Source organism: Bufo bufo, chromosome 3 (genome assembly GCF_905171765.1).
Source record: "Bufo bufo chromosome 3, aBufBuf1.1, whole genome shotgun sequence".
NCBI classification, from domain to species: domain Eukaryota; kingdom Metazoa; phylum Chordata; class Amphibia; order Anura; family Bufonidae; genus Bufo; species Bufo bufo.
In genome coordinates this window covers 522,577,145-522,596,091 of record NC_053391.1, presented here as the reverse complement: position 1 = coordinate 522,596,091, position 18,947 = coordinate 522,577,145, and positions in this window count along the sequence as shown.

The following is an 18,947-nucleotide window of genomic DNA, read 5'->3' as shown; positions in this document are numbered from 1 at the left end:
AGGCTGGGTCACATGCTGCACTGGCCAATCACAGCCAATAGTAGGCATGGCTGTGATGGCCTCTTGGGGCAAGTAGTATGATGCTTGCTGATTGGCTGCTTTGCAGCCTTTTAAAAAGCACCAAGAAGCGCCGATCAACCAAACCGACCCCGCGGTTTACGAAAATGTGCGGTTCGGGTCCGTGTCATTCGGTACGAACCCGAACTATACAGTTCGGGTTCGCTCATCCCTACTTGCTACCTGTTTGGCGTGTAAATAGGTTGGTGCTGCTATGAGCAAGGACTCTTTGAGGCAGAATTGCCGCAAGGAGTGGATTACCACCAACACCGCAAGGTAACTTTTTGTTTGAATATGAATGCTTGTTTTGTCACTTGCCTAAAGTGTGAATAAAACACTGAATTGCTTGATCCGAAGAACTTGTTGTTGCTTCTATATTGCATGCGCTAATCCTGTCTACCAGAGTGAATCCCCACAATTGGTGGAGGATGCGGGCAAAAGCAGTGTGGCTAGCGTGAACGTCGATATTTTTGGTTTCTGCATTTTTCAGGCACGGCTGTATGTCGTACATTAAACCAGCTGTAATACAACCAGTGCCACACGACAAAATGGAGGCTGTTGTGAAGGCCCTCCTGGAGGCTAATCTGCAGCAGCCAGAGACAAACCTGCAGCAATGTGAGGCTAATAAGCAGTAGCAGGAGACTAACCAGTTGCTGCTACAACACGTGATGGCTTTGCAGACAGCAGAAGCAACCCCGAGCGTCCACGATGCCCAGAAAGTAGTCCTACCTGGTGATGTATGAGAAAGTGGCCATCAGGGATAAGCTACCCTGTGACCAGTGGGCTGAGGTTGTCGCTCCATTCCTGGCATCCGATTCCTAGGCGTTGTTTTTTAACTTGCCGGACAATCAAGCGGCCAATTACCAAAAAGCAAAGGGTGAGATTTTGGCAAGACCAGGGGTGAATGTGTTGGTCCAGGCCCACCGGGTACATCAGTGGGGGTTTAAGCCGGTTGAGCATGCGAGGACCCAGTATTATGACTTACTCCACCTCTTGCAAAAGTGGCTACAGCCTGATGTGCTGAGTCCCCCGGCTATGCGGGATAGACTATTAGCCAATATGTTCTGGCGGGTCCTTGCCATACCCTCTCCAGCACTCCATCGGTCAGGAGGGTTCTGTTGGGAGGGGGGTCGGCAAACCCCAGAATTTTCCACCCCAGGCCCAGAGATTTGAGCCAATATAACCCACCTGGTATGTATCCATGGCGGACCTGGCTCTGATAGTTTTCTGGCGGTGTCAGGGGCCTTGCAATGTAAGAGCTGACTGTCCCCATCGGCTTGAGCCCATAGACGCGAACTATGGCTACCGTCAGTTGCTATATGCCAGAAGGCTGTATGCAACAGGTACCCCAGAGTCTCTAGATCACTTGTGCCAGGCGGAAGTGGGAGACACTCCGGCAGAGGCTCAGCAGGACTCAGGGAGTCTGGTGACCCTAGTAAGGGCTACCCTGGTGCGGTCCACTGAGTATACTGGCTGGAAAGTCAGGGTGATGTGCATCCACTGAGACTTAAAAGACTACCCCACCACACTGGTGTCTCTAAGAGGACCCAAGAGGTGGCTGTCACCACAAATCTACATTATGAACTTATAATAGGGAAATACTTCCCGGGCTTCCCGGCACTGTGGCCTGCTATAAGAGTGACTGATACCCATTAGACAGGGGTAACTCTACCAGAGTTGTCAAGCTCAGGGGGGAGACCAGAACCATGGGAGACCGAAGGACCAGCGGTAGGGGGTGACCGCTACTTCATTGGAAGAGGGGGAGACAACCCCGCTAAGTGTGATGGTGGAAGACGTGGAAGACTTGCCACCGGGTCCTGAATTGGCAGACCTCAATGTCCTGGGGATAATTTTGGTACCGCCCAACTCGGGACCAACCCTATCCCGTGCCTGGGAAAATGTGTTAATAGTAGATGTGAACCACAACAACCTGGGGCAGAGTCAGTGTTTCCTGGGGCAGATATGTTGTATCGAGTAAACCAACTACGGGGTAAGCCTACTGAACAGTTGGTGGTCCCCAAGGCTTATCACAAGCTTGTGTTAGATCTAGCCCACCAACATGTTCTCAGGGGTCACCTGGGGCTGCAGAAAACTCAGGATCGTATTCTACAGCAGTTTTACTGGCCCAGCATATTCAAAGAAGTGGAAGAGTTTTGTAAGTTATGTCCGACCTGCCAGATAACTAGCCCCCAGTCACATTTCCCTAGTCCCCTAGTACCTCTCCCGATTATCGAAGTACCGTTTGACCGAATAGCTATGGACCTCATAGGCCCAGTACCGAAGTCCGCATATGGAGGCTGCTCAGTGAGCCCAGAGTCGGGTCTATAATTGGCAGGCTCGGGTCCGGATCTTTAACCCGGGTGATCGGGTTTTGGTTCTGGTGTTGACCGTGGACAGTAAGTTCCTGGCTAGGTGGCAGGAGCCCTATGAGGTATTCGAGAAAATTGGAGATGTAAACTACAAGGTACACCAGCCAGGGCCGCGAAAGCTGGAGCAGGTTTTCCATGTGAATTTACTCAAACCATGGAAAGATAGGTAAATCTGTAGAGAAGACAGCCGCGGCCAGTGTTCTAGGAGAAGAGGTACCGGCCCTTTGTCTGATGCAAAAGAGGCGGCTGCCACAGTAAAAATTGCTGACATCCTCTTCTCTAAACAGACTCAGGAGGCCAGGGAGTTTGTTAGTCGAAACACTCGTGTTCTCGGACCTCCCTGGACGCACTTCCATAATCAATCATGACATTGTCACTGAGCCTCAGGCAAAAGTCAGATTAAAACCATACTGGGTGCCCAAGGCTCGGCGACAAGCCATATCGGAGGAGTTGCAGCTAATGTTGCAACTAGACGTCATTGAGGAGTCATAAAGTGAGTGGGCCAGTCCTATAATATTGATACCCAAGCCGGACGGACGTTGCGGTTTTGAACGACTTTGAAAACTTAACGAGGTTTCCAAATTCGATGTGTATCCATGCCCGAATAGATGAGCTCATCGAGAGGTTAGGACTAGCCGGTAGTTTTCTGTTTTGAACCTCCAAAAGGGTACTGGCAGGTGACCTTTAATGGAGGCTGCCAAAAAGAAAACTGCTTTATCACGCCTGAGGGGCTGGTATCAATATAAGGTCTTACCCATTGGTCTGCAATGGCGCCCCCTCCACTTCTCAGGGACTAATGAATATTGTGCTTTGTCCACATCGTCGGTACGCTTCGGCTTACCTGGACGATATTGTCATCTACAGTACCGACTGGTAAAGTCACCTACCCAAAGTGTAGGCTGTAGTGGACTCTCTTTGAAAACCTAGCCTAACCGCTAACCCAAAAAAATGTGCGATATGGTTAGAAGAGACAAAGAACCTGGAGTATGTCATTGGACGCACAGTCATCAAACCCCAAGTGAACAAATAGAGGCGATACAGAATTGGCCCCGACCTGTCACCACTAGGCAAATAAAGTCAATCCTGGGAATGGTGGGCTATTATATGAGGTTTGTTCCCCACTTTGCTACTCTACCTGCGTCTTTCACAGTACTCTTGAAGGGACAATGATGGCTCACTGGGATGATCTGCCGGAAGAAGCTTTCTCCGCTTTGAAGTTGGCCCTGTGCTGGTCCCCGGTTTTGGTGAAGCCTGACTTCAAAAGGGAGTTTATAGTACAGACCGATGCCTCCGAAGTTGGCCTCGGTGCTGTACTGTCTCATGAAGTAAACAGGGAGGAGCATCCCGTTGTCTTCCTCAGCTGTAAGCTCACCCCAGCCGAGAACCGGTATAGTATAGTGGAGAGATAATGCCTGGCTATCAAGTGGGCATTAGAATCTCTCCGCTATTATTTATTAGGGAGAAAATTTTGCCTGGTGACTGACCACTACCCTCTCAAGTGGATGAGCCAGGCCAAGGACAGAAATGCCCAGGTCACCCGATGGTTTCTCTTCCTACAAAACTTTAAGCTTTCGGTGGAACACAGGGCAGGCAGATGCCCTGTCCCTGGTACACTGTCTGGCTTGTCTTCACCCCCTCAGGGTTGAACAAAGGGGGAGAAGTATGTGACACAGTGAGAGGTTAGGTCTTGGAAAACAGGTATTTTCCTCGCAGCATGTGCTGATGGGCTGATTTACAGCCATGTGATGTCAAATGCCGGACCGGATTTTAAATGCTGGTCCGGGTTTTGGCAGCACCTGGCTGTCCTTAAATAGGCAGCTGGGCGGCTCAGAAGCCATGTCTCTGTGTTGGGATCTGGGAGACTTGTGTCTGGATGAAGGCTTGCTACCTGTTTGGCGTGAATACAGGTTGGTGCAGCTATGAGCAAGGACTCTTTGAGGCAGAATTTCCGCATGGTGTGAATTACAACCAACACCACAAGGTGACTTTTTGTTTGAATATGACTGCTTGTTTTGTCACTTGCCTGAAGTGTGAATAAAACATTGAACTGTCTGATTCAAAGAACTTGTTGTTGCCTCCATGCTGCGTCCACTAATCCTGTCTACCAGAACAAGGCTCCAAAATAAATCTAAATATATATATATACACTCACCTAAAGAATTATTAGGAACACCATACTAATACGGTGTTGGACCCCCTTTTGCCTTCAGAACTGCCTTAATTCTACGTGGCATTGATTCAAAAAGGTGCTGATAGCATTCTTTAGAAATGTTGGCCCATATTGATAGGATAGCATCTTGCAGTTGATGGAGATTTGAGGGATGCACATCCAGGGCACAAAGCTCCCGTTCCACCACATCCCAAAGATGCTCTATTGGGTTGAGATCTGGTGACTGTGGGGGCCATTTTAGTACAGTGAACTCATTGTCATGTTCAAGAAACCAATTTGAAATGATTCGAATTATCCTGCTGGAAGTAGCCATCAGAGGATGGATACATGTTCTCATTCTGTTTACGCCAAATTCGGACTCTACGATTTGAATGTCTCAACAGAAATCAAGACTCATCAGACCAGGCAACATTTTTCCAGTCTTCAACAGTCCAATTTTGGTGAGCTTGTGCAAATTGTAGCCTCTTTTTCCTATTTGTAGTGGAGATGAATGGTACCCGGTGGGTTCTTCTGCTGTTGTAGCCTATCCGCCTCAAGGTTGTGCGTGTTGTGGCTTCACAAATGCTTTGCTGCATACCTTGGTTGTAAAGAGTGGTTATTTCAGTCAACGTTGCTCTTCTATCACCTTGAATCAGTCGACCCATTCTCCTCTGACCTCTAGCATCCACAAGGCATTTTTGCCCACAGGACTGCCGCATACTGGATGTTTTTCCCTTTTCACACCATTCTTTGTAAACCCTAGAAATGGTTGTGCGGGAAAATCCCAGTAACTGAGCAGATTGTGAAATACTCCGACTGGCCCGTCTGGCACCAACAACCATGCCACGCTCTAAATTGCTTAAATCACCTTTCTTTCCCATTCTGACATTCAGTTTGGAGTTCAGGAGATTGTCTTGACCAGGACCACACCCCTAAATGCATTGAAGCAACTGCCATGTGATTGGTTGACTAGATAATTGCATTAATGAGAAATAGAACTGGTGTTCCTAATAAATCTTTAGGTGAGTGTATATAATATTATATATATATATATATACACTTGCAAGAAAAAAGTATGTGAACCTTAGGAATGATATGGATTTCTGCACCAAATTAGTCATAAAATGTGATCTGATCTTCATCTAAGTCACAACAATAGACAATCACAGTCTGCTTAACTAATAACACACAAATAATTAAATGTTACCATGTTTTTATTGAACACACCATGTAAACATTCACAGTGCAGGTGGAAAAAGTATGTGAACCCCTAGACTAATGACATCTCCAAGAGCTAATTGGAGTAAGGTGTCAGCCAACTGGAGTCCAATCAATAAGATGAGATTGGATGTGCTGGTTACAGCTGCCCTGCCCTATAAAAAACACACACCAGTTCTTGGTTTGCTTTTCACAAGAGGCATTGCCTGATGTGAATGATGCCTCGCACAAAAGCGCTCTCAGAAGACCTACGATTAAGAATTGTTGACTTGCATAATGCTTAAAAGGGTTATAAAAGTATCTCCAAAAGCCTTGCTGTTCATCAGTCCACGGTAAGACAAATTGTCTATAAATGGAGAAAGTTCAGCACTGCTGCTACTCTCCCTAGGAGTGGCCATCCTGTAAAGATGACTGAAAGAGCACAGCGCAGACTGCTCAATGAGGTGAAGAAGAATCCTAGAGTGTCAGCTAAAGACTTACAAAAGTCTCTGGCATATGCTAACATCCGTGTTAGAAAATTTACGATACGTAAAACACTAAACAATAATGGATTTCATGGGAGGATACCACAGAGGAAGCCACTGCTGTCCAAAAAAAACATTACTGCACGTTTACAGTTTGCACAAGAGCACCTGGATGTTCCACAGCAGTACTGGCAAAATATTCTGTGGACAGATGAAACCAAAGTTGAGTTGTTTGGAAGAAACACACAACACTATGTGTGGAGAAAAAGAGGCACAGCACACCAACATCAAAACCTCATCCCAACTGTGAAGTATGGTGGTGGGGGCATCATAGTTTGGGGCTGCTTTGCTGTGTCAGGGCTTGCACGGATTGCTATCATCCAAGGAAAAATGAATTCCCAAGATTATCAATACATTTTGCAGGAGAACCTAAGGCCATCTGTCCACCAGCTGAAGCTCAACAGAAGATGGGTGTTACAACAGGACAAGGACCCAAAGCATAGAAGTAAATCAACAACAGAATGGCTTAAACAGAAGAAAATATGCCTTCTGGAGTGGCCCAGTCAGAGTCCTGAACTCAACCCGATTGAGATGCTGTGGCATGACCTCAAGAAAGCGATTCACACCAGACATCCCAAGAATATTGCTGAACTGAAACAGTTCTGTATGGGCTGTTTCACACGAGTGAGTCCAGAATCATACTGACACCTTTATGTCACTATGATTCTGTGGAAAAAAGGCCATGCAGAGACACATAGCATTATAAATCATGATAATGCTGTGCGCTCCTGCAAGTCCAGAGCAGAGGATCACACTCACACACGGAGTGTGATTCCCGCAATGAACTTGCTCATGTGAAACAGCCCTAAAGAGGAATGGTCAAGTATTACTCCCGACCGTTGTGCACGTCTGATCTGCAACTACAGGAAATGTTTGGTTGAAGTTATTGCTGCCAAAAGAGGTTCAACCAGTTATTAAAGCCAAGGGTTCACATACTTTTTCCACCTGCACTGTGAATGTTTACATGGTGTGTTCAATAAAAACATGGTAACATTTAATTTTTTGTGTGTTATTAGTTTAAACAGACTGTGATTGTCTATTATTGTGACTTAGATGAAAATCAGATCACATTTTATGACCAATTTGTGCAGAAATCCAAATAATTCCAAAGGGTTCACATACTTTTTCTTGCAACTGTATAAACACCAAGCTAGTTGTGTGTTTCCTAATTGGAGGAAAAGCGCAAGTTTAAGTTCACTTATGTTATTTCTCTGTAAAAGAAAATGTGAAAATGCATTAAAATTGAATGTCTAAACATACTCTAAAGGAAAGAACACTTTGTCCTGTCCTTTCCTCCCCTTGGTTTTTCTTTAAAAAAAAAAACTAACAAAAAAACATATTATGTCTATGGGAGATATTATGTATGTGATTATCTTGAGAATCCCCTCTTATGAAGGAAAACACATTTGCATATAGATGATTATACTTAATTGTGCAATATTACACCTAGCATTACTTTTCTTCAAACAAATCTAGACATGAAATGCAACTTCTAAAAGCACGATTTCAAGATGTATTATCTATTTTAGGTTCCTAAAGGGATTTTATTAAAGGGCAAATTCACCAAAGTGACATGCTATTAGTGTTCATTTGGCTGTAATTAGAAATTATGTCTGACTGGAATAGTAAAAGTTTTCATCAAATGTGATTGTAAATGATGGCCACTATTTTTTTTTCTCATTTTCTCCTTGACTGTGAGATCAGCAGGCCATCAACACGGGATGTATAACACAACACTTTCTTCAAAGACTAAATAAGCTGATATGATTGTTTGTTTCTTTACTTACTGTAGCTATCTACCTACAGCATCTTTCTATGAAAATTCTATCTACCTCAGAGGGTTGAGACTGTGATCTTACAGAACAGTAGCATGCCCCCTTCAATTGTATCTTAAATGAACCTTGAGCTCGTCTTCCTCTCCTGTTTCCATAATACATTTACTGCATTTTCCATCAACTACCACCAGGAGGAGCTCAGTACAAAGAGATTATTTATAGCTATAATTTAAGTAAATGGTAACTGTTTAAATTCCTATGCACTGTGCTCCCCCTAGTGGTGGCTACTGGCAAACAGTTTTACAATACATTGTTTGAAGGGAAGCAGATTTATCAGTGCATCTAAGAGTATGTTAGATGTCTGGTATAAATGCACTTAGAATGAGTACCATATATATGAAGCACCAGTGCTATTTTTTCCAACATAAAAGTCAAATACAGTGGGTGAGGCAGAGGGCGATATTGTTTTAAATTACATTTCTTATTTAAAAAATGTAAATTGTAAATTCATCAGAAATCTGGGGAGTCATGCTTCGCATTGCTTTTTGTCTGAGAGTGTTTGATGCATGCGTACCGGTAAACTGGGTGGAACACTAAAGCCCATGCCCTATGAGATCTGTGTTCACCACTTCTATCTATCTATTTATTTATTTAATTATCTATCTATCTACAGAAAAATGTTGCAGCATTCCAAATGGTCCAGCCAATGAAAAACTATTTGTTTATATACTCATGATACATGCTGCTTTTCAGTCCCACCATGGGACTTCTTTAAGAGCTTGAAAAAAGTCCCATGATGGGGGTCAAACTGCCTTTTGGAGTGCTGCAATTCTTTTTCAAATATTGGTCACAAATGACCCCGAGTAATCATTGGGCCCCATAGCAAGAATCTGAATTGGGCCCCCTAACTCTGCCCACTCTTTAAGGGGAGTGAACATAAAAGACAAAAGGAGATGGAGAAGATCTGTTATTAGAGGGGGGTTAGCAGCAGCTGGCATGGGCTCTTTTATATGAAAGGGCAAAGAAGCAGATGGCATGGACTTTGTTAGATCAGGGGGCAGAAGTTGACAAGGGCTTTGTGCTAAGGGATTGGGCACATCAAGTCCAATAGGTGATAGGGGCTCAGTTACTGATGGATGGACAGAAACAGATTGGAGGAGGACAGAGGGTTCCATGAGATTTGTGAGTGGGTGGTGGTGACAAGGAATACAAAAGGTGGCAGGGGCTCTGTTATAAGAAGGAGGCACAGAAACTGGTACAGGTTCTTTGGGTCACAGAAGGTGGCAAGGAGTTTCTGGGGACTTCAGGGAACATAGAAGATGATAGTGGCTGGAGGCCACAGATGGTTGCAGCTATTCTGTGGGGAGAGAAGTAGAGGGGCATGCAAGAGAGGTTCTGTGGGGGCCAGGAGGGAGATAATAGGTAACAGCAGGATAGAGGGAGGTGGCAGACAGCTAGTTTCCTACCTGAGATTATTTCCTGCAGCAGTATTTTTTCCTGGCTGGCGATGGGTACGTGGCTTCACTGGATGGGGGTGTGGCTTCATGGAGGTGGGCGTGGCCGGTGAAGTTCTGTCTGCTTGAGTCTGACACGGAGGCTCGGGACATCAGCAGCGTGTGCTCTATTGTGTACAGAATGGGGGGGATAGGGGAGGTTCGGAGGGGGGCCCTGACTGAGTATAGGGGAAGCAAGCAGGGCCCGGCAAGGACAGAACGGAAGACAAGTGGGCGGGCTGCCTCAATGCCCGATAAACTGTCTGCAGATGTAGGGGGCTTGGCCTTCCATGTGCTCTGGGCCCCATAGCAGCTGCGTGGTCTGCCTATATGGTAGGTACGCCACTGGCTGGCACCTAGTATGTATGTAAAGTCCAGTGCTGCTGTATTTCTATTTGTCCATTTCTGTTCGTATCTATCTATCTATCTATCTATCTATCTATCTATCTATCTACCATCTATCTCATTTTTATCTATGCTTATATCTGCATTTCATTTATGATTATATGTGAATCAAGAACAAAGTGCCAAATGAAAGATCTGCTGGCATTTTTAACCGTATCCTTATTGGATTCTAAAAACGTAATTGAAGTTGAAATTGATGAGAATACTGCTGCAGCAGGACAGAGAGGAGACTAGAATGAAGTCATTACTCGCCCACATAACCTATTTTGGCTTTCCAATAAGTCTTGCAGTATTTAATAAGGCCAGTATTACTTCCTTCCTTGTATTATTTCATATCCAAGATACATGTAATGCTGGTTAATAGGAATTTATAATATTCTTAGCATGTAAAACTTTAAAGCATGGTTTGTAAAATTGGACTACAGGTTAAGCTTCATTCCAATTTCATTCTGCACAGGTTTCTGAAAGGCACTTTGAACTGAATGGTGTTCAGTCATTGTTCTGTACATGATTAAAGGGTGTATGCACAGTCATTAACAAAGCTGACTAATGGACTACAGTGCTTAAAACTCCCAAAATGCCACAATGATAAAATGAAAGTATTTACTTATTAATTTTCTTACATAGATCTTAGTTTGGTAGCAGAAAATAAAGGCTATTTTTCCATCTCTTAAGCTTGTATAAGAGAATGTAGTAAAAAACAAACATATAATTTTACTCAATATACTACCATGACATGACTACATGACTACATTATCGCTCATAAACCTACAATGAAATTGAATAAAGTGTTGCTGAAACCTGTCCCGTTTATCATGGCATCCATAAAAGTGCATTCTAAGTTCATTGCTATTATATTTAATAGACGATGAGTTCAATGACTGGCCTCGGTGGCTGACTTGTCACCCATGTAGCATGTCCCTGAATCCCATGCCCCATCGGTAATATGTGATTGCTGTGGCCATTGAGTGGCTACAGAGGTCACATGACCAACATCAAAACGAATGTTAACCTAAGACCTGCAGAGCTGGTGGGGCAGCGATAGAGCCAGTACCCAGTAGTGGGGATCAGTTTAGTATGATCACCCCCAGTAGTATGGCCACTCTGTGGGGTCTGTAAAAAACTTCATAAAGGTAAACAAACCCTTTTTAACCCGTAGAGGACCCGCACTGTACATTTACAGTTCTGGTGGACATAACATTAGGCTGGGTCTCACAGGCAGGCTGACAGGATAAAATCTGGCATGTAATGAATTACAATACAGAATATATATATATATAAAAAAGCCCCTTTCCCAAAATAAAACACATAAAATTGTAAAAAAAAAAAGGAAAAATAAGAAAAACAGACTTATTGGGTATTGCTGCGTCCGTAACTACCTGCTCTGTAAAAATATCACATGATTCACCCCTTTATCTGAACTTCGTAGAAAAAATAAAATAAAAACTGTGCTAAAACAAAAAACATTTGTCACCTTACATCACAAAAAGTGCCACAACCAAGCGATCAAAAAGGAGTATGCCCCTGTAGGAAAGCACAATGGGCCGTCATTGACGGAAGATATGTGTCACCGAGGTTCCTGGCCTCGGTGAGGTAAGAGCCAGTAATTTTAAGTGTCAGTGGCAGCTAGTGCTGACTGACACTATTGATTATTTAGTGTGGCTGTAAAGCAGATCCGGGCCGGCTCTTACTGGTGGAAGCCAAAGTGCAGGGTGGGTGGCTGTTCCCCACGTTCCAGGCTGGGTTTTGGTTTGGGATAAAAACTCAGCCAGCAGTCTCAGCTGGTGTGGATTATCCTCCATCTGATAGTGGAGCTTTGTCAGTCTGGGTGTTGGAGCCTGAGAGTTTGGGCCGGGACTAAGGCCTGCTATATTGTTTGGCAAAAAGCATGTGGACTTCTGCTTCACCTAAGGATTTATATGCTGCAGCCTGGTGTGAACAAACGCCAGATTCAAGGTGCCTGTTTTTCCCTGAAACTGCCTTTTTTGTTGTCAATTTACGTATGTGTGAATAAACACTGCACTGTTTAAGTTAAAGACGTTGTCATTGCCTCTGTACTGCGTCCGCAAGCCTGTCTACCAGAGCAAATCCCCACAGCCCCCCAAATAGTACCAATCAAACCGTCACCTTATCCTGCAAAAAATGAGCCCCTACATAAAACAATAGGTCAAAAAATAAAAAATAACTATGGCTCTCAGAATATGGAGACACTAAATCATGTTTTTTTTTGTTTAAAAAATACTTTTATTGTGTTAAAAGTGAAAAAAAAATTAAAAGTAGACATATTAGGTATCACTGCATCCATAACAACTAGGTCTATTAAAGTATCACATGACCTAACCCCTCAGGTGAACACCGTAAAAAAAATAAAAAAAAAATAAAGGTGTCAAAAAAGCCATTTTATAATCGAAAATCATACACACCTCAAAATAGTACCAATCAAACCGTCATCTCATCTCACAAAAAATGAGACGCTAACTATGGCTTTCAGAATATGGAGACACTAAAACATGTTTTTTTGTTTCAAAAATGCTTTTATTGTGTAAAACTTAAATAAATAAAAAAGTACACATATTAGGTAGTGCCAAGTCCATAACGACCCGCTGTATAAAAATATTACATGACCTAACCCCTCAGATGAGCACTGTAAAACAATTTAAAATAAAAACTGTGTCAAAAAAGCCTTTTTTGTCACCTTACATTACAAAAAGTGTAATACCAAGTGATCAAAAAGTCATGTGCACCCCAAAATAGTACCAATCAAATCATCATACAAAACATGAGACTCTCGGAATATGGAGACACTAAAACATGATTTTTTTGTTTCAAAAATGCTTTTATTGTGTAAAACTTTAAGAAATATAAAAAGTATATATATTAGGTATCACTGCATCCATACCAAACTGCTGTATAAAAATATCACATGACTAGAGTTGAGCGAACACCTGGATGTTCGGGTTCGACGAGTTCGGCCGAACTTTCAAAAAATGTTCGGGTTCGGGATCCGAACTCGACCCGAACTTCATCCCGAACCCGAACCCCATAGAAGTCAATGGGGACCCGAACTTTTGGGCACTAAAAAGGCTGTAAAACACACCCGGAAAGGCTAGAGGGCTGCAAAAGGCAGCAAAATGTAGTTAAATCCCCTGCAAACAAATGTAGATAGGGAAATGATGAGTTAACATAAAATAAATAAAAATTAAACAATATTAATTGGAGTGAGGTCCCATAGCACAGAATCAGGCTTCAAGTCACCCACCAATGGAGAAGGTCACTTACTATTATTTTGACCACAGCACCCAGACAAAGGAGAGAGGTCCCACAGCAGAGAACCAGGCATCATATCACCCACCACAGGAGTAGGCCACCATTTAGTTACTTTGACCCCTACACCCAGACGGAGGAGAGAGGTTACACAGCAGAGAATCAGGCATTTAGATCACCCACCACAGGAGTAGGCCACCATTGAATCAGACCCCGGCAACCATGTCAGATGGCACAAGCATAAGCTTTATATCAATCAGCACAGGAGAAGGCGACTTTGACAGACTTTGACCCCTACACCCGGACGGAGGAGAGAGGTTTCAAAGCAGAGAATCAGGCATTTAGATCACCCACCACAGGAGTAGGCCCCAATTTAATGGGACCCCGGCAACCATGTCAGATGGCACAACCATCAGCTTCATATCAATCAGCACAGGAGAAGGCGACTTTGAAAGACTTTGACCCTACACCCAGACGGAGGAGAGAGGTTTCACAGCAGAGAATCAGGCATTTAGATCACCCACCACAGGAGTAGGCCCCCATTGAATCAGACCCTGGCAACCATGTCAGATGGCACAACCATCAGCTTTATATCAATCAGCACAGGAGAAGGCGACTTTGAAAGACTTTGACCCCTACACCCAGATGGAGGAGAGAGGTTTCACAGCAGAGAATCAGGCATCATATCAACCACCACAGGAGAAGCCACCATTGAGTTACTTTGACCCCTGCACCCAGGAAGAGGAGAGAGGCCCCACAGCACATATTCTGGCATCATATCAGCCACCACAGGAGAAGCCACCATTGAGTTACTTTGACCCCCGCACCCAGGAAGAGGAGAGAGGCACCACAGCACATATTCTGGCATCATATCAGCCACCACAGGAGAAGCCACCATTGAGTTACTTTGACCCCTGCACCCAGGAAGAGGAGAGAGGCCCCACAGCACATATTCTGGCATCATACTAACCACCACAGGAGAAGCCACCATTGAGTTACTTTGACCCCTGCACCCAGGAAGAGGAGAGAGGCCCCACAGCACATATTCTGGCATCATATCAGCCACCACAGGAGAAGCCACCATTGAGTTACTTTGACCCCCGCTCCCAGGAAGAGGAGAGAGGCACCACAGCACATATTCTGGCATCATATCAGCCACCACAGGAGAAGCCACCATTGAGTTACTTTGACCCCTGCACCCAGGAAGAGGAGAGAGGCCCCACAGCACATATTCTGGCATCATACTAACCACCACAGGAGAAGCCACCATTGAGTTACTTTGACCCCTGCACCCAGGAAGAGGAGAGAGGCCCCACAGCACATATTCTGGCATCATATCAGCCACCACAGGAGAAGCCACCATTGAGTTACTTTGACCCCCGCACCCAGGAAGAGGAGAGAGGCACCACAGCACATATTCTGGCATCATATCAGCCACCACAGGAGAAGCCACCATTGAGTTACTTTGACCCCCGCACCCAGGAAGAGGAGAGAGGCACCACAGCACATATTCAGGCATCATATCACACACCACAGGAGAAGGCCTCTTTCAGTGATTTAGGCCTTTGGACCCAGACAGAGGAGAGAGGCACCACAGCACATATTCTGGCATCATATCAGCCACCACAGGAGAAGCCACCATTGAGTTACTTTGACCCCTGCACCCAGGAAGAGGAGAGAGGCCCCACAGCACATATTCTGGCATCATATCAGCCACCACAGGAGAAGCCACCATTTAGTTACTTTGACCCCTGCACCCAGGAAGAGGAGAGAGGCACCACAGCACATATTCTGGCATCATATCAGCCACCACAGGAGAAGCCACCATTTAGTTACTTTGACCCCTTCACCCAAACAGAGGAGAGAGGTTCCACATCAGAGAATCAGGCATCATATCAACCACCACAGGAGTAGGCCACAATTTAGTTTATTTGACCCCTGCACCCAGGAAGAGGAGAGAGGCCCCACAGCACATATTCTGGCATCATATCACACACCACAGGAGAAGGCCTCTTTCAGTGATTTAGGCCTTTGGACCCAGACAGAGGAGAGAGGTCAGAGATTAGCTTCATATCCCCCAGCACAGCAGAAGACCGCTTTATTTGACTTAGGCCTCAGCACCCAGACAGAAGACAGAGGTAGCATGGCAGAGGTTATGGCTTCATGTCACCCGTTAGTTTAACCGGCCACTTTCATCTGGTTAGGCCCCGGCGCCCAGACAGAGAAGAGTTTCATTCAACTGTGGGTTTCATAAAATTTGTATCAAATAAAGAAGTGGCCCGTAGCACAACAAGACATGTTTTAGGCAGTTAATAAGGACTACTCTGCACAAGGGAGGGACAGGTCCTGTGGGATCCATGCCTGGTTCATCTTTATGAAGGTCAGCTTGTCCACGTTGGCTGTGGACAGGCGGCTGCGCTTGTCAGTAATGACGCCCCCTGCCGTGCTGAATACGCGTTCAGATAAAACGCTGGCCGCCGGGCAGGAAAGCACCTCCAAGGCATAACATGCTAACTCTGGCCACGTGGACAATTTCGAAACCCAGTAGTTGAATGGGGCCGAACCATCCGTCAGGATGTGGAGGGGTGTGCAGACATACTGTTCAACCATGTTAGTGAAATGCTGCCTCCTGCTAACACGTTCCGTATCAGGTGTCGGTGCAGATAGCTGTGGCGTGGAGACAAAACTTTTCCACATTTCTGCCATGCTAACCCTGCCCTCAGATGAGCTGGCCGTGACACAGCTGCGTTGGCGACCTCTTGCCACTCCTCTGCCTTCACCTTCCACCTGTTCCCCTGTGACATGTGGGAATGCTCTCAAGAGCGCCTCTATCAGCGTGCGCTTGTACTCGCGCATCTTACGGTCGCGCTCCAGTTCAGGAATTAAAGTGGGCACATTGTCTTTATACCGGGGATCCAGCAGGGTGGCCACCCAGTAGTCTGCACACGTTAAAACGTGGGCAACTCTGCTGTCGTTGCGCAGGCATTGGAGCATATATTCGCTCATGTGGGCCAGGCTACCCATGGGTAAGGACAAGCTGTCCTCTGTGGGAGGCGTATCGTCATCGTCCACCGTATCCCCCCAGCCACGCACCAGTGATGGGCCTGGGCTGCCACCCCGCTGTGAACTTGCGTCATCCTCGTCCCCCTCCACCTCCTCCTCCTCATCCTCCTCGTCCTCCAGTACAGTGCTTTGGCTGGCGACTTGTGAACCTGTCCTCTGCTGCTTAAACAAACCTCCCTCTGAGCCACTTCGAACAGACTGGCCCGAAAGTGTTAGAAACGAGCCCTCATCCTCCTCCTCCTCCTCCACCTGGGCCACCTCCTCTAACATCATTGCCCTAAGTGTTTTCTCAAGGAGACATAGAAGTGGTATTGTAACGCTGATAACAGTGTCATCGCCACTGGCCATGTTGGTGGAGTACTCGAAACAGCGCAGCAGGGCACACAGGTCTCGCATGGAGGCCCAATCATTGGTGGTGAAGTGGTGCTGTTCGGCAGTACGACTGACGCGAGCGTGCTGCAGCTGAAACTCCACTATGGCCTGCTGCTGCTCGCACAGTCTCTCCAGCATGTGCAAGGTGGAGTTCCACCGGGTGGGCACGTCGCATATGAGGCGGTGAGCGGGAAGGCCGAAGTTCCGCTGTAGCGCAGACAGGCGAGCAGCGGCAGGATGTGAACGGCGGAAGCGCGCACAGACGGCCCGCACTTTATGCAGCAGCTCTGACATGTTGGGGTAGTGGTGAATGAACCTCTGCACCACCAAGTTCAGCACATGCGCCAGGCAAGGGATGTGCGTCAAACCGGCTAGTCCCAGAGCTGCCACGAGATTTCGCCCATTATCGCATACCACCAGGCCTGGCTTGAGGCCCACCGGCAGAAACCACTCGTCGGTCTGTTGTTCAATACCCCGCCACAACTCCTTTGCGCTGTGGGGCCTGTCCCCCAAACATATGAGTTTCAGAATGGCCTGCTGACGTTTACCCCGGGCTGTGCTGAAGTTGGTGGTGAAGGTGTGTGGCTGACCGGATGAGCTGGTGGAAGCAGTGGAGGAGGAAGCCGAGTAGGAGGAGGAGGCTACAGGAGGCAGAGAATGATGCCCTGCGATCCTAGGGGGCGGAAGGACGTGCGCCAAGGAACTGTCCGCCGGGGGCCCAGCCGCCACTACATTCATCCAGTGTGCAGTTAGTGAGATATAGCGTCCCTGGCCGTGCTTACTGGTCCACGTATCTGTGGTTAGGTGGACCTTGCCACAAATGGCGTTGCGCAGTGCACACTTGATTTTATCGGACACTTGCATGTGCAGGGAAGGCACGGCTGTCTTGGAGAAGTAGTGGCGGCTGGGAACCACATACTGCGGGACAGCCATGGCCATCAGCTGTTTGAAGCTGTCTGTGTCCACCAGCCGGAATGACAGCATTTCAAAGGCCAGCAGTTTAGAAATGCTGGCGTTCAGGCCAAGGGCTCGAGGGTGACTCGGGGGGAATTTGCGCTTCCTCTCTAAGGTTTGAGATATTGAGAGCTGAACGCTGCTGTGTGATATAGTGGAGACGCTAGTTGACGGTGGCGGTGGTGGTGGTGTCGGTGGCACATCCTCTGTTTGCTGCTCGGCAGGTGGCAACATTCCTCTCGAGGCGGAAGCCGAGGCAGCAGCGGTAGAGGGAGCAGGGGGAGCCTCAGCGAGTGCCTGGTTTTTAAGGTGTGTACCCCACTGCAGTTCATGCTTTGCATGTAGATGCCTGGTCATGCAGGTTGTGCTGAGGTTCAGAACGTTAATGCCTCGCCTCAGGCTCTGATGGCAGAGCGTGCAAGTCACTCGGGTCTTGTCGGTAGGACATTGTTTAAAGAAGTGCCATGCCAGGGAACTCTTTGAAGCTGCCTTTGTGGGGCTGGGTCCCTGTTGGCGATGTCCAGTAGCAGGCGAACTCTGGGGGCGGCGGCTCGTCTGCTTTGGCCCCCTGCTCCCTCTTTGGCTTCGCTGTTGTCTCGGTCTCACCACTACCTCTTCCTCTGAACTGTGAAAGTCATCGCCACGACCTTCAGTCCATGTGGGGTCTAAGACCTCATCGTCCTCTGCATCGTCTTCCACCCAGTCTCCCTCCCTGACCTCCTCCTGTTCAGTCTGCACACTGCAAAAAGACGCGGCAGTGGGCACCTGTGTTTCGTCATCATCAGAGAGTCGGTGACTCTGCTGTGGTGGTATTCCCATGTCCTCTTCATCTGGAGACATAAGTGGTTGTGCGTCAGTGCATGGTATGTCTTCCTCCACTGGGGAAGGGCTAGGTGGACGCCCCTGGGAAACCCTGGAAGCAGAGTCTTCAAACAGAAGAAGAGACTGCTGCATAACTTGTGGCTCAGACCGTTTCCCTGATATGCTTGGGGGTGATGTGACAGACTGATGGGCTTGGTTTTCAGGTGCCACCTGTGCGCTTTCCGCAGAAGACTGGGTGGAAGACCATGTGGTGAACGTGCTGGAAGCATTGTCGGCCACCCAATCGATTAATGCCTGTACCTGCTCAGGCCTTACCATCCTAAGAGCGGCATTGGGCCCCACGAGATATTGCGGTACATTCTGCCGGCTAGTTGAGGGAGTTCGTTCCCTACTGTGTGCGCCTGGGGCCGAACGGCCACGTCCTCTACCAGCAACAGAGGCTCCACGGACACCACCACGACCGCGTCCTCGTCCCTTAATAG